Below are 13,904 nucleotides of genomic sequence, written 5' to 3' on the forward strand. Positions count from 1 at the left end.
AAAAAAACGGAGCAAATGGAGAAGGAGGACACTTTTTTGTACACTCTCACTTGTTTTTCTCCATTGAGCGATGTTCGGATAAACTACGTTTGGATCCGAGAACTTGGACACTCTGTCTTTTCACCTCTTGAATGATTTTATTCTCTTTCCATTCGTTTCCACAGGAAGTTGTATTACATTTGTTGGAGCCATTTGTTTGGCTGAAAAACTCTCCCCACTTCCATTCTGGACACCACATGGTTTGGTAGCTGACAGACTACAGGTTCTGTTTCACAAGTGTAACACTTACCAGAGATGCTGATAATACTCTCTGGAAAAAACATGTCCACTTAACAAGTATTATAGCCTCATGTGCTGTATTAAAATCCTATTTTCAGGAGGGAGTCAGTAGAATAACTCAGCTCAATTACCTTTTTGTTCTTACAAACCTCATTACACCAACTTTTGCCACATTTCTTTACCTTTCAAACAGTATCTTTAGTCAACATTCAATACTAAGGCAGGTCTTTTCATTAACATCAGGAAATATATTAACTTAAAGGCATTCAGCAGGTGGAATTATTTCACCATACTGTTTAATATAATGTAGTGCAATTATTCAAGCGTTTCTCCAAGCCGAGCTGCTCTGCTCAAAGGCCTATTGTTACATACTACACTGTAGGAAGCACTTCTATCTAAAGCAACTGACAGGCATTTAGCTTGAATAGGATAAAATAGTCTGCGCCCAAAAACTACTGTCATGTGTACAGTCTCCATCTGCTGTTTGGCCCTGTTTATATTGAGGATACTTGTGTGTCTTCAGGACATGCGTGTACATGTACTCACAGTGATGTGAGGCAGTTGTAATTATGTCCACCAACCATGTTGACAGTTTTCATGTGCCTTACTTCAGAGTGGTAAAGAGTGTGGAAGAAAATGGATTTATGATTTGATTTGTCCATGATTTAGCTTGGCATAGAAAAGACAATTAGATTATATTTGGCCTGCATCCGTTATGACAGTAAACAGCTATTTTTGTGACTCTTGGTTAGAATTATATCCAAGAGGCATTGATCCACATTAGCTGAGACTTTACAAATCATTAAGTTCCCAGAATTTGATATGACTGTCAATTGTCAAGTTTCTGAAGTGAGTAAGAGGATTGACAAACATAATGTTTATACAAAACCCTTCTAGCCTGTTTCCGTAACTTGTTCTGTTCCCCTCCTGAACAACGGCCAAGAAACAAAAGTAGCAGACAGTGACTCTTGTGAGAGCTGAGGATTATTATGGTTCTCTCTATTTTTGTCTCACACAGAAAAAAATAACCAAATTTCTAAGCAGTGTTAGCAGAGATTACAAGTCAAAGGTTTCTCTGATAATCAGCTGTTTTCAATTGTTTGTCTTGTTAACAGGCGCCAGGCATCTTGTCTAGACACATCTCCTGGTCTGCCATTAGGAACGGAGACTGTCTAATTAAACTTGGAGGTGCCATAGGTGTCTGTTGTGTGGCACAGAACAACCGTGGGATGATTATCATCTTTTATCAAAGATTAGTCACACAGAATCAAAGCCAATTAGATATGGAGGCTAGTTCCACATGGAGTCTTGATTTCTCCTATCATGTGTGTCAATAATACCGTAGCATCTTGAAATGGGGTGTCCCCAGATCACTGTCAGCTCAAACATAGACCATAGGAATAAATGGCCTTTTGTATATTGTTAAATATCCAAAGGCTTGTTTAAACATTCAGTAATCCTTTGTTGGCGGATCGGTGGAGCACACAGATGCCATACCAAATGGGGCGTTATGCGAGGGTGGTAGGTGGCTGGTTGGTTTGGTGGCTGGCATGGCCTGGCCTGGCAGATGGTCTGGGGATGTCGGGACAGCAGGCTCTCTGTGTGACGGCGAAGCTAATGATGGCAAAAGGCTAAATGATGACTACAGACAGAGGATAAATCACAATTATCACTGCACGATGCTTACCAAGGATCCTCAAATGTTTGCAGAGGGATTTGGAGGCTCAATTAGGGTTGTTTATGCACAGAATTATGTCATTCAGTAAATTCTGCTCTGCGTGGGAGGAACAGTAGTGTGTGAACTGGTTTGACAGCATGGCGCTAAACAACTGTTTCGTCAGACGTTTTTTGTGAAGGCCTGAATGACACAGCATGCCGTGCTGTCTGAAGTACGTACCTCCTGACTTCCTCGCTGGCACAAGAAGTTCTCATGAAATAGTTCTGCTGTGATTTCACAGAAAAACAATGAGCTCTGATGTGAGGCACATTCTGTTTCACTCACCTTAATGGCAGGCATGAATGCCTCAAGGATGTGACATTGATTTTGTGAAGCCAGAGTATGATTTAGTTTGAGCACTGAGATGATCTAAAGGCATAGTGAAAAGTCCTGTGACCTGTCATCTCTTTATTTATCTCTAGTTATATGGCAAATATGTTAAGGACTTACCAAAGAGTATTTTATATCAAACACCTGCTGCTTTTTAACCTATAAAATGCTAAACTGATGAAAAAGATTTCCGCACACTTAGATCTATGCAGTGAAACTTTGCTGCTCAGCTTTCGGTCTATCAGACCTTCATCACAGCACACAAGCAGAGCTTACTTAAACAACTTTAGTTTACATTTAGAAAGGATGTGTTTGAGGTCTGATTTATTGATTTCTGCCTTATCTTCTGCCTCCTGATCCAAAGGGTGGTTGCCGACAATCCACTAGTTCTTCATATCTCACTACAGCCCACTTTTTTTAGAAATATCTGACTTATTACTGTCTCATAATGTTATATTCTGGAAGACAAAAATGCACAATTTCAGTCTTACTGTGACCTCAAGAAACGTTGAAGAAAGAAAATGTTCACTAGTTTAATGTCAGCAAATGAGTAAATACGAAAAGCTTTTTATGCAACAAGATCATGCTCTTTCAGTCAGAGCTTGCATATAACAAAGAAAGTTTATATCCTTATCTTCACTTCCATTCAGCCTCATTATGTTTGTTTGTTTTCCTGCACTTTATAGTCAGCATATTATATTGTTTGGAGACCATATCATCACTGTTACTAGGCCAAATTATTAGACAAGAAATCCTCATGATGCATGGATATTCTAGCAAGTTTTCTCGAGGGCGCTGGCAGTATATTTTGTGTCTCCATAATATGTAACAATATGCTGGAGGCCAGTACACTTACTAAGAATTGTAGGCCATGGACTAAACTATGGCGCAACCACTATGCGTCATTCATATTAGCCTAACAAATCAGGACAAAGCCGAGTCTCTGGGATGAATAAAGCCAGGTCCCTTTGTGCATCTCCATCAGCAGAGAGACGGAGCACAGTCCCTTCTCTTCAGCTTCACTATTACTTTATACAGCATGTCGACTACTCCTGATGCTACACAGCCCTCCCCCTTAGTCCTGCAGGAATGTCCTCCAATAAACCCAATTGGTTCTGGTCAGAATTATTAAAGATGTCATTGGGGCTGGAATCTGCTTAGTGTCCTCTACACAGCAAGGAGCCTAGCATAGTGCCTTGTCACGAAGGAAGGTTGGAGGGGGGGGATGTAAGTAAAAGATGGTAAGACTGGAAACAGCTAGAGGGAGAGGACATATGCTGCCTCCTTACTGCAGCAGCAGTGGCAGAGCATCTATAGCTCGAAGGCTGCACTGTGCCAACAGGGACTCACATAAATTATTTACTTCTGAACCCCATTGTGGACATTTCCCCTGCGGGTGCTCTCTCCATGGGGCTCCTGGCTCTTGGATGGCCCAAGCAGGGTGCCAGAGGCAGGACTGAAGGCTGGAGATGGCCCTCTTTCTAAACACACAGTCTGATGAGCTGTGAGTCTTTGCAGGCTGTCTTTGAGGAAAAGAGGTTGATTTTTAGCAGAAAGTTAAATTAACCCTCCACAGTCTTGGCTGTTTTTTTACTACTTTTCATTTTACCTTTGTGTTTCCCATTAAAACTGTTTAGCTTGCTTTCTTTGTGTTTGTGTCTTTGACGCCGACGGGCGGTCCGAGACTCTGAAGAGTTAAACTAGGTTCACTTTAGAAACAGCGGGGAAGGCAAAACACTGCACCTCATGAAAAAGGCTTATCAGCCCCAAGTTTTTGTGGTTGCTTTGAACAGTTGTGTATCATGTTTTGCTTCTGGCTTGCAAAAACTTTATGTATACACAATTACTAATAATACAGATAATTGGATATCTTATCAATGCCCTCTCGGTATCCGCAAAAACAGGGAAGTAAAACATTCAGGGTCAGAATGAGATTGCAGCAGGTGGAGAAATTCAAATGGTTGTTTCACCAATATCCTGTTCAAAGCCTATTTTTGCACCACCCATGTTTATTAGTCTTTATGTGGGTGTATATGCATCTTTGCCTTCATAGATGCCAGTGCACATGCATGTGTCATTTCAATGTGTGCATGTACTCTATGTACTGAGAGCTGTTAGCGACTGTTAGCATTTTTTTTCTGAATCTCCAGAAGTCTGCCCACATTAAATTACAGCTTCTGTATGACTAGAGGATAATTACTGTAGTTATGTAGAAATGTTTTTAGTGCCACCCCTGAAACACTGCCACTTGATGGACAGCTTGAACAGAATGTGGTTCATCCACCTCAAATTGATGCAAATGACTCACTGAGACTAAGTGGGAGTAATGACCAGAATACCTGGAGCACGCTGATGTGGAGGAAGTACTTTTAAGTAGAAGAAGGGAAATAACAGCAAGCAGAATCACAAACTCCATAGAAGAAATTACTTTAAACGAAATGGTATCAAAAAGGCGTTTTACCATTAGTTCATTCCATTATGTTTTTACCTTTGGTGTTATGTATCCCCTCTTAAGAATGTGTAGTCTTTCACTTGATTTATTGTGTGGTCTTGGTTTGAATTTTTGATTAACCCTTAACCGAAGCTGGTCATTTGACCAAGATGTTTACTTGCCTTTTTATCCAATTAATTTAGCCAGGTTGAATGTTTCTGAGGTGCCAGTGGATAACATCAAACTACAAAGTTATAAAATTCTCAGCTTTGTGTTTGGCAGTGTATCATTTTATTACACAACACGCTCAGCTCAGCTATTTGACTTGTGTGCCATGAAGTTCCCAGTTTTGTTCGGTGCTCATTCTAATGAGAAGTGCTGAGCTGGTGAGTCACAGCGGCTGATTATTTTTCTCCTGCTGGAGTTCATGTGGTGTATCTGAGGTCAGCTCCTTCCTGTCTGTGCCTCTGCCTTCCTGTCTGCCCAATGTGAGCTCAGCCAGCCAGAGGAGTGCATGCCAGGTAGACTACTTCCACCTCATCAAACGTGGCCCTTGCCCCTTCTGTCTCTCCATCTTTCCGTCACAATGATTCACACGCAGCGTGAATCGTCCTCTTCCCTCTTTTTCTCTGTTTATTCTCTCTCTCACTCCTTATAACCGTCTCTCCCCCAGACATCGACCTACTCTTAGATGCTCACAAGTACCCATGTGTGCGCACATGGAGTGTATGAACACATGTAAAATTTACAGACTAATTTTGCTACTGCATACAGAGCTTGTGCCCTTGTAGCAGATTATTATGCAGGTTCCATTCCCAGGAATTGAAGTGCAAAGGGACTCTCTATGACAAAGATGTGGCTAGTCTCCTCTGTGTAATTATCCTTATGTCCTGCCCTCCAAGCTTTTATGTTCCCTCTTAATCCATGCTGGCAGTTTGCTTCCCTACAGGTCTCTTATTCCCTGTGTTACTCAGGCACCTGCTGTAAGTCTGTTTTTTGCCATTAATGGGAGTATAATCGTGTATTCTCTGGTGTTTTGTTCCAGGTGTTGGTGCGAGTTATGAATGGATTTCTGCGAATATGCACATAAAGACTCAAACAGCTGTTAAATAACCGTTTTTAGATCATTTACAATGACTAACATCTTCCTTAAAGTTAAGTGCAAAGCATCTAGTTTCTTCATAGCTGCCACTTTGGGTATCTGTACCCACTATACAGCTTGAAAATTTTAAATTTTGTCTTCAGTTCCTAATAGTTAGGTTAGAATATCTGATTCAAATGTTGGTGCAGTCAAATCACCAAAATTTACACAGATTTAAAACACAGGATTCAAACCTGCTTTCATTGAATCAGTTGTAATCAGTTAAGAAACATGAAAGCATTTCTTTTTTTGCCTATTATACTGTATACATTAATACGTTTTCTTTTTTGTTTTTGCTCTGTAGAGGGTGTGACTTCTTTTGCAAGCGGTGCTCTTTAAAAATGTCCTCATTCTATATTTTTACCTAATTTCAGCTTTTCCATGTGAGACTTTTTGTTAGAAATGAATGAATAATACATTTAAACTGGTTATTCTCCTCTTCTGCATATCTGAAAGGCCTCATGCATGTCCTCGAATACCAATACACATCAAGTTGTCCATATGCAAAATAACAGTCCTTATTTATGAAGCAGAAAAATAGGTCCTTGAACAGTCATTAAACAAAGAAAATCTTTAAAGAAAGAAATACAAAATAAGGTTTGCAGGCACAGAGATGCTCTCTGCGTCAGGGTCATTCATTCATTTATTTAGCAGTTCTTTACTCAAATTTTTGAGACAGACGAGTTTCCACCACTATTTTGTTTTTTTCATGAATATATTGCTTTGAGATATGCCATGCTATAAATAAAAATTTGAAATTCATCCTCCTCTCATCCCAATAATTATGTTTCAATTATCTAACTAGAGATGTAATTTATGTAATGAAAATACGTAATGAAAGTACTTTATTTGGCCTCTGAAGCATCCAGCTGTAATGTTTACTGGAACATCGTCTCATATTATGTAGTAGTCACTCCCCGTATGCCTCTCATGTTACTCTGATGCCAGAGCAAAGCAGATTTCAGCAAGATTGTCCCATTTCCTCTCCATTTCTGGAGCATTATTCTCTTCAAAACCCTGCGGTCATCATGTGCAGTCAATAGAGATTCTTTTGTTATTTGTTTTTTTGGAAAGACTGTTGACCACAAAATGAAAAACATTTGTTTAGCATGCAGGAATAGCAGAGATAATATGAAGAATGAAGTGATGTGAAATTAATTAAATGATATTCCAGCAATTATGAAATGCAATTGTGTTGTTGCAGTTGATGAGATATTTTCTTGTAGTAGGCGCACACAGAAGCATGAAAGCAGACACACACACACACACACACTTTGTCCAGCTCAAGAGATGAGTTATATCATCAGAAGCGGTGAGAACTCCTCTGTGGCCGATTCTTTGTGACTTTGTCTGTCGAGTGACAGTTAAAGTTAAATCAGATGATTTAGTTGTTTCGGCTGCTGTGTTTACAGTCAAATGTTTTTGCTTGCTTATGTTTCTAATAAAGAATGTGTTTCTCCTCAGTGACACAGCAGCCTGAATGAGATGTCAAGAGGTTTTTGTATGCGGGTTGGCAGACTGAATTAGAAGTTTCTGACATCTTCTTACCCGGGATGCAATTGCAGCTGTCAAACATCTACAGTTTTACTCCATTTAGACATTGTGATATCAGGCAGGTGATGCTTGTCTTTCTTTCAAACTTCCTCAAGATCAGTTCTTATGGGGGTGGATGACTAAAGTGTTTTGACCCCAAGAATCTTTGTTCTTAGATTAAATGAACTACTTAGAGTTCAAGTTGACCTTCAGAAAAACTGTATTTATTGTCATTAGTAACTTTGCATTGTTACCAATGCATGTGACAAAGAAAATATCACATTTATGCAAAGCACTGATGTGTCCAAATTTAAATGTGATCAGAGTGACAGAATGACTCCATGCGCTGAAATGCAATCAAAAAATGGATAAAAAGATCAGGGCGCTGAGTAGAATTAGGGGTAGTTTTATGAAATGAAATAAGTTTCTGGAACAATACATCAAACACACCTCAACTTTTCTTTTCTAATATGCCCAGTGTGAGTGTGGAGTCCAGCTGTCCTGTAGGCATGATGAAAAATTGACATTTAGCTGTGCAGCAGAATGAAGCCTGAGCAGTAAGAGGAATTACTGTAATAAGTCTGTGCAGTCCGTGATCAGATTATTCAAGATAAAATGAGAAATCCAGTGGTTGTGTAACTGTTCTTTTATGAAATGCATTCTTCTCTTTACTCTTAAAGTCCATGATGGTTCCACCGTGCGTCATGAGTTGATTAGCATTGGGTGTGAATGCTAGGCCACTTCCCCAAGACATGAAAATGGGTGCCTGTCAGCCCAAGTTATTGCTGATGTGCTGGCATTTTGGAAATGGCGTGATATGTGCTCTCCGTCTCTCGTTTCATGTCTCACTGCTTCGGGGTTAATGAAATGCCCCTATTGGAGGGCTGGAACGAGAGATTGTTAAGTTCCTATGAGCTTTCTGCCTCCTCTCACACATTTTCTCAACCTGTGCCTTGATGCATGATAGCCAACAACACAGGTAAATGGATTCAAGTGCAGCCCCTCAATATAAAGAGAACATTTCTAGCTAAGGAGGGTTAATGTCTCCTCAAAAGAGGGTAAATCATCAGGTTTTTTTGCCTTATGCACAGCCTTGTACAGGCCACTCTGCATCCTTGAACTGTGGAATGTGTTAACGGATGATTCATTAATGAACAAGTTGCCATTACAGCTGCATTACAGGCAATAAGCCCCATTCACTTAAAGGAAAACAAGTATGATTCTAAGAAATAAGCATCATTTTGTCGTACTCATCCAGTAGGAAACTGTTTTCCATTTTCGAGAAGGTCTTTCATGGCGTCCGACTGGCGTGGCACACACACAAAGCCAAATGTGTGCACACTTGGTTTCATACTGTGGTCAGTGATGCATCACCTGACAGCTGACTAATGAAGCACTGACCTTTAACTCCGGGCCTTGTGGGCAAATCTCCGCCTTGTGAAACTGTGGTGGTCTGCATCCACTGACACTTGAGTGCTCCAATGAATTATGACTGTGTGGGAGAATAATAAAAAAGAAGCTCACAGATGAGGAGGTGAGAGCAGGATGCAGAAAGCTAGAGAGGGGAAGATGGATGCCCCAGAATCAGAGGACTCCCTCCTGATCACTCTCCAGTTCCCTCGCACCTTCCATTTCATCCTCCTCTGTTCTCAGTCACATTCTTTGATCGTTTTACAATGCCGTTGTTTGTGAGAGGTCTGTACACACTGCACTGTATAGTGGCTGGGTTTCACCCCAAGCTTGAAAAATTAGCAAGGCAGTTTCCAAACTGAGAAAGTTTAAAATATGAAACTGCAGAGCTGTAATGGGAGCAGACAGCTCTCCCGTCCTTATATGAAAGGCTGCTGCTATTGAGGATGAATCAAACAGGCCGTTTGATCAGCAGAAAAGCTTTAAAGCTGAACTACATAGTGTCCCCCTGTAGCAGAAATGCTCCATACTGTAGTTCCCCACTGAGAGGAAGTGAAGTGTATGATTTTTTTTTTTCTTTGAGAATTGAAGCTGTTGGTTTCTTTGTTTGTATTTCTCTTAGTTTGTGTGTGTTGTTGCACACAGCCTCCTCAATCCATTTAGCTGCAGGGCTATTTAACCTGGCAAAACTATTGATCCTTGCCAAATTTTGTAGTTTCTGCAGTGAGCAAACAAAAGAGAGTAATAGAGTATTTGATGCAATGTAGATGGTCACACTGTGCTGAGATCTTGTACGTTTTGCTGTCAGGATACATGAAACACATGCAGGATACTATTTGCAGGCACAATACAGTCACTGATACTTGTACACAGTGTGTACATGCCTATGAGTGCACTTCTGAGGGCAGATTGCAAATGGAGGTATCTGTATGCTTGAAAAATACATCGTCTACATTTTTGTGACTGCATGTGTGTCTTTGCGTGCGCATGCATGTGTGCGGATGATTAGGAAGGTCATTTGCAGGAAACGGCTTTAGTTTGGTGAGTAAGACGGGGCTCTTTCTTCTAATGGGACCAATGTTTCAATGCTGTCTGTCTGTGTAAGTTATGATGTGGCTAATGTTTAAAACATGCTCTGCAGATGCTGCGTGACCGTCTTAAATAAATGACCGCATCGCCACGAGAGGGAGTTGTCTAAGGATTAGCTTTGCTGTGGGTGAAATGCCCTGCAGACTCTGTGACTCATACTGTCTTATAAACAAGAAAGCACTTGTAACACCAAACAGGCACACACACACACACACATACACACACACACACACCCTTGAACAAACCCTTCACGCAATAGTAATACCCACACAATGACATAAAGGTAATTAACTTAAGCCAGATTATCATTCAGCCTCCACTGTACTATTCCCAATAAATGACAAAACATGCGTCTGCACAGTTTTTGTGTGGCAGAATGAGCACATCATATAGTTTGATATCCCATAATTCCCTTTCAAATGCCCCAGGCTTTTTACTGCCCCACCAGCAGCATCTTCCCGCTCTGTTAGTTAACAAGGCTACCCGGCAGCAGGCCAATCGGTGCCCTGCTCATAACCTGCAGTGCTGCTCTGCAGTGTCGTAGCTCCACACGTTAAGACATGCTCCTCTGAATACTGATGTTATTGTCAGATTTTTAATTTAGAAACATTTGACGTTATGATGAACTCTACTGGTTCTCTGGGGTTGAGAGGGCTATCATTTAGTGAATTGAGGAATTCATGAAGAATGTGTAAAATTAAGAGGTCAGATGAGGTGATACAGGACAGATGATGATAATATCTAACCATGTTCCAAATGGCACATGTAGCTTATATAAAATCATACAATATTCAACATTTGTATCCACTTGAAATCTTAAAACACTTCTTAAACTCTGTGCTTCTTAAACATCCTTTCATTTAGCAACTGCAGATGTTTTAAAAAAAAAAAAAAGTAGTGTGAACTGCATCAAACTTCAAAGCCTGGCAGGGTCAACTAAAGTGCAGGCATCCTCATGATACCAACCAAAATGGCTTTTTTTACGCACTATGCTGTGAACTGTATGTCTTGTGAGAGTCAGTATACTAAGGAGAAAAAATGCACCTCTGAAGTAACTGTAACATCAATTTGTACACCAGCAGCACCTTCCTTGAACGAGGCACTGTTCACCTATTCGAGCAGCTACCCCTGACACTTAATCAATTATTTCAACCACCCCAGCATATTTATAGAAATGTCCAAAATGAGAATCATAGACTGATGAGGCATAATCTGTACTGTTTGAAAGTGAATCTGTGTGGTGTCACATTACCTACACATAGGAATCTGTGCTGCAATACATTAAAGGCAAGTGTTGAGTGACATGTGTGTAGGCAGTTGGGTCATCATCAATCATTCATACTGATGTTTCCTTTGATCTGAAGTCCCTGTGTGTGTATTTATGCACATACATGTGACTGTGTGTGAATTCCTATGATTTGTTCCTACTTTAGTACAGTGTCATGCCTGTGTACTCCACAAAGTGGATGTGTGTGCACTCTGTGATTGTGTGCGTCCAAGCTGGTGTGTGTGTGTTAGTCTAGACAGGTGCCGTGCTGCAGGTTTAATGACCTGAGGTGTGGCTGACTTCCCTTTGCCAATCTGAATCCTTTCCCTTGTGCCCAACAGAGTGTGACACAGTTTGAGTGCATGGCTGGTGACAGGTAGGGCCTTGTGACAAACTCAGGCAGGAAGAGGAAGTCCGTTTATTTCCTCAGGCTGCAGCTCCACCTGAATGCTAAGTGACTGAGAAATGTTCCCGTACTGACACACCACAGCTGCTAGCGTCCACCGTCTATGCTTGAATGAACACACACTCACCAGCATGCATACACAGATACCCGACACACATTCACACGCATACACTCTCGAAATAGCAGACATTCAAATCAGTGGTCCGTGGCTGTGTTGTGCAGAGGCTAAGCTCTCCCAGTAAAGTACGTTGTGGAACACAAACCATCCTCTTGCTTCAACCGCACCATCAACCCAAATTTCATCCATCCCCCACCCATAGCTTGTTTGGCGCTAAACCTTCCATCTTTGTGGTAGCTGGGACCTCAGGCGTGCCTCAAACGGCTTCCATAATGCACTAGCACAAATTACATTTCACTCATATGACTGAGCCCACTCCTCTGGTCTTCTGTTCTTCTCTTTTCATGGCTGTAATTCTCTTTCTCTTCATTTCTCCTCATCCCCCTCCTCCTGTCCGGCTTTGTCCGGCTCCCTGACATCAGCTCATTTCCCAGCATAGCTGCTGATGTTTCTCCAGTTGATGTACTGTGAGTGCCTCCAGCTCCCTCCCTGATCAGCCCTGCGCTGACTGCTTACAAGGAGATTAGCTGTATGTTCAGCTAATGGCTACAAGTAGCATCAAAACAGTATTAAATTGTATTGACATTCAAGCACTGTAATAAATGAAACATACATCTTACTGTTATCTTGTCTGTTCTGAGAGCTTTTCATCTTTGGCAAACTGCCAAAACATCCCTCAAACGGTGCTCGGGCATAGTGTGTTTTAGCAAATTGGAAGTGGCTTTTTATGCTTTGATTGATGGGGTTGGTGGCATTCAGAATACACAAGTGGACAGTGATGGATTCCCGTTCAAATCAGCCCTTGTGCTCCATTGACTGGTGGTCAAGCCCTGGATCGTGTAACTCTAACCTTCTGAGTAGAGAACCCTAGAAACCAGTAATTTTTACGATGTGCAGTTAGTTATAGCTCCTTCTGCTCTTGCGGAAATTATAGTGAGAAAATAGCTCTCCAGGCAGACAGACGGGCTGTCAGAGTGGAGAGATTCCTCTCCTCAATAGGAAAAATGCATTGCCTCAGAAAAGTTCAGCATGATAATAATTGGCGCCACTAAGCCGCACAATTTGATTGGGGGGTGTGAGGGACGTGTAGAGGACATTTATCAGCATGACACAGGACACAATGCTCTTTGTTTGATTGGTTAAATTAGTGGGAGCTCATTTGCTTTCACTGCAAAATCCTTTACAGGGCTTTTTTGTTGTGTTAATTAAGCCGGAGCAACCATTTTGTATGCTGCTTGCATACTGGGCCGCAAAGGAGAGAAAAAGATCATTGTTATTCCTGTCTTGCCCTTAGAGGCGTTGTAGTTTGTTTTTTATATGATTTGCACCAAAGATGAGCTGCTTAAATGTATATTTGCTAAAATTAGTTTGGTTTAGTTTTCCTTAGATAATTACTTCCGCTGAATACAAATTATTCCGAGTTTCTCTTTGTTTGAAGTGAACTGTTGCCAGAACCCAATGTTTAGTTACAAAAGACAACAGACTGCTTACAGCGGACTCATTTAACCTGCTGAATTTGTTGGATGATTAAGGTTACAGGGGATTAAAGTTGTATTAAATATGAAAATTGCATTGCTCAAGGTGGAGATCATTTCGTCTCATGAATTTGCAGTATTTGTGACAGCATTTATTAAAAATTGTTCTGTGCAAAAATCGTATCCTCATGAGATTTCCTCAGCTAAGTGAATCCACTGATGGTTTTTGATGAAACATTTTGTCCTTGATTTCATGCCTGGACACAAGGTACTGCTGTGCATCGGCTGCTCTTCTTAGTACCATCTTTCACAGTTAAGCTGAAAATGTGATGAGACGGGAGGAAGTTTTCCAACCTGAAAACAAGCTGAAAAGCACGATTTGAAAACCATTAAGCTCTCTGGATTTGCTCTCTGGAGTTGTCACCGGATCACTGAAAGTAAATGACACCATGAATCCCCTGCAGATATTTTGTGGTCTTTTATGTTTTCAAATAATGAAAGTGTACATATTGTATGACTAAGTTCACCGGTGTCATCATTAAAATCAGTTCAATGCCACCAGCCTCTTTAATTAGTTTACACTAAAATGTTCCCTGTCACAGTGCTGCTTAGCCCACCTTGTTTGCTGCTTTTATAGCCTCTAATACAGAAACCTGCAAATCACACTGGGTCCTACTTGGGCTGTATCGTCTCACCTCGCTCTTCACA

The 13,904-nt window shown here is 41.0% G+C and overlaps 1 protein-coding gene across 1 annotated transcript in view; it reads left to right on the plus strand.

Moving 5' to 3' along the window:
* plcb1l (phospholipase C beta 1-like) overlaps positions 1-13,904 on the plus strand; it is a 101,397-nt gene that overhangs the window by 40,537 nt on the left and 46,956 nt on the right. The window lies entirely within an intron of this gene.

This window comes from Pempheris klunzingeri, chromosome 18, assembly GCF_042242105.1.
Source record: "Pempheris klunzingeri isolate RE-2024b chromosome 18, fPemKlu1.hap1, whole genome shotgun sequence".
In the NCBI taxonomy this organism is placed as follows: domain Eukaryota; kingdom Metazoa; phylum Chordata; class Actinopteri; order Acropomatiformes; family Pempheridae; genus Pempheris; species Pempheris klunzingeri.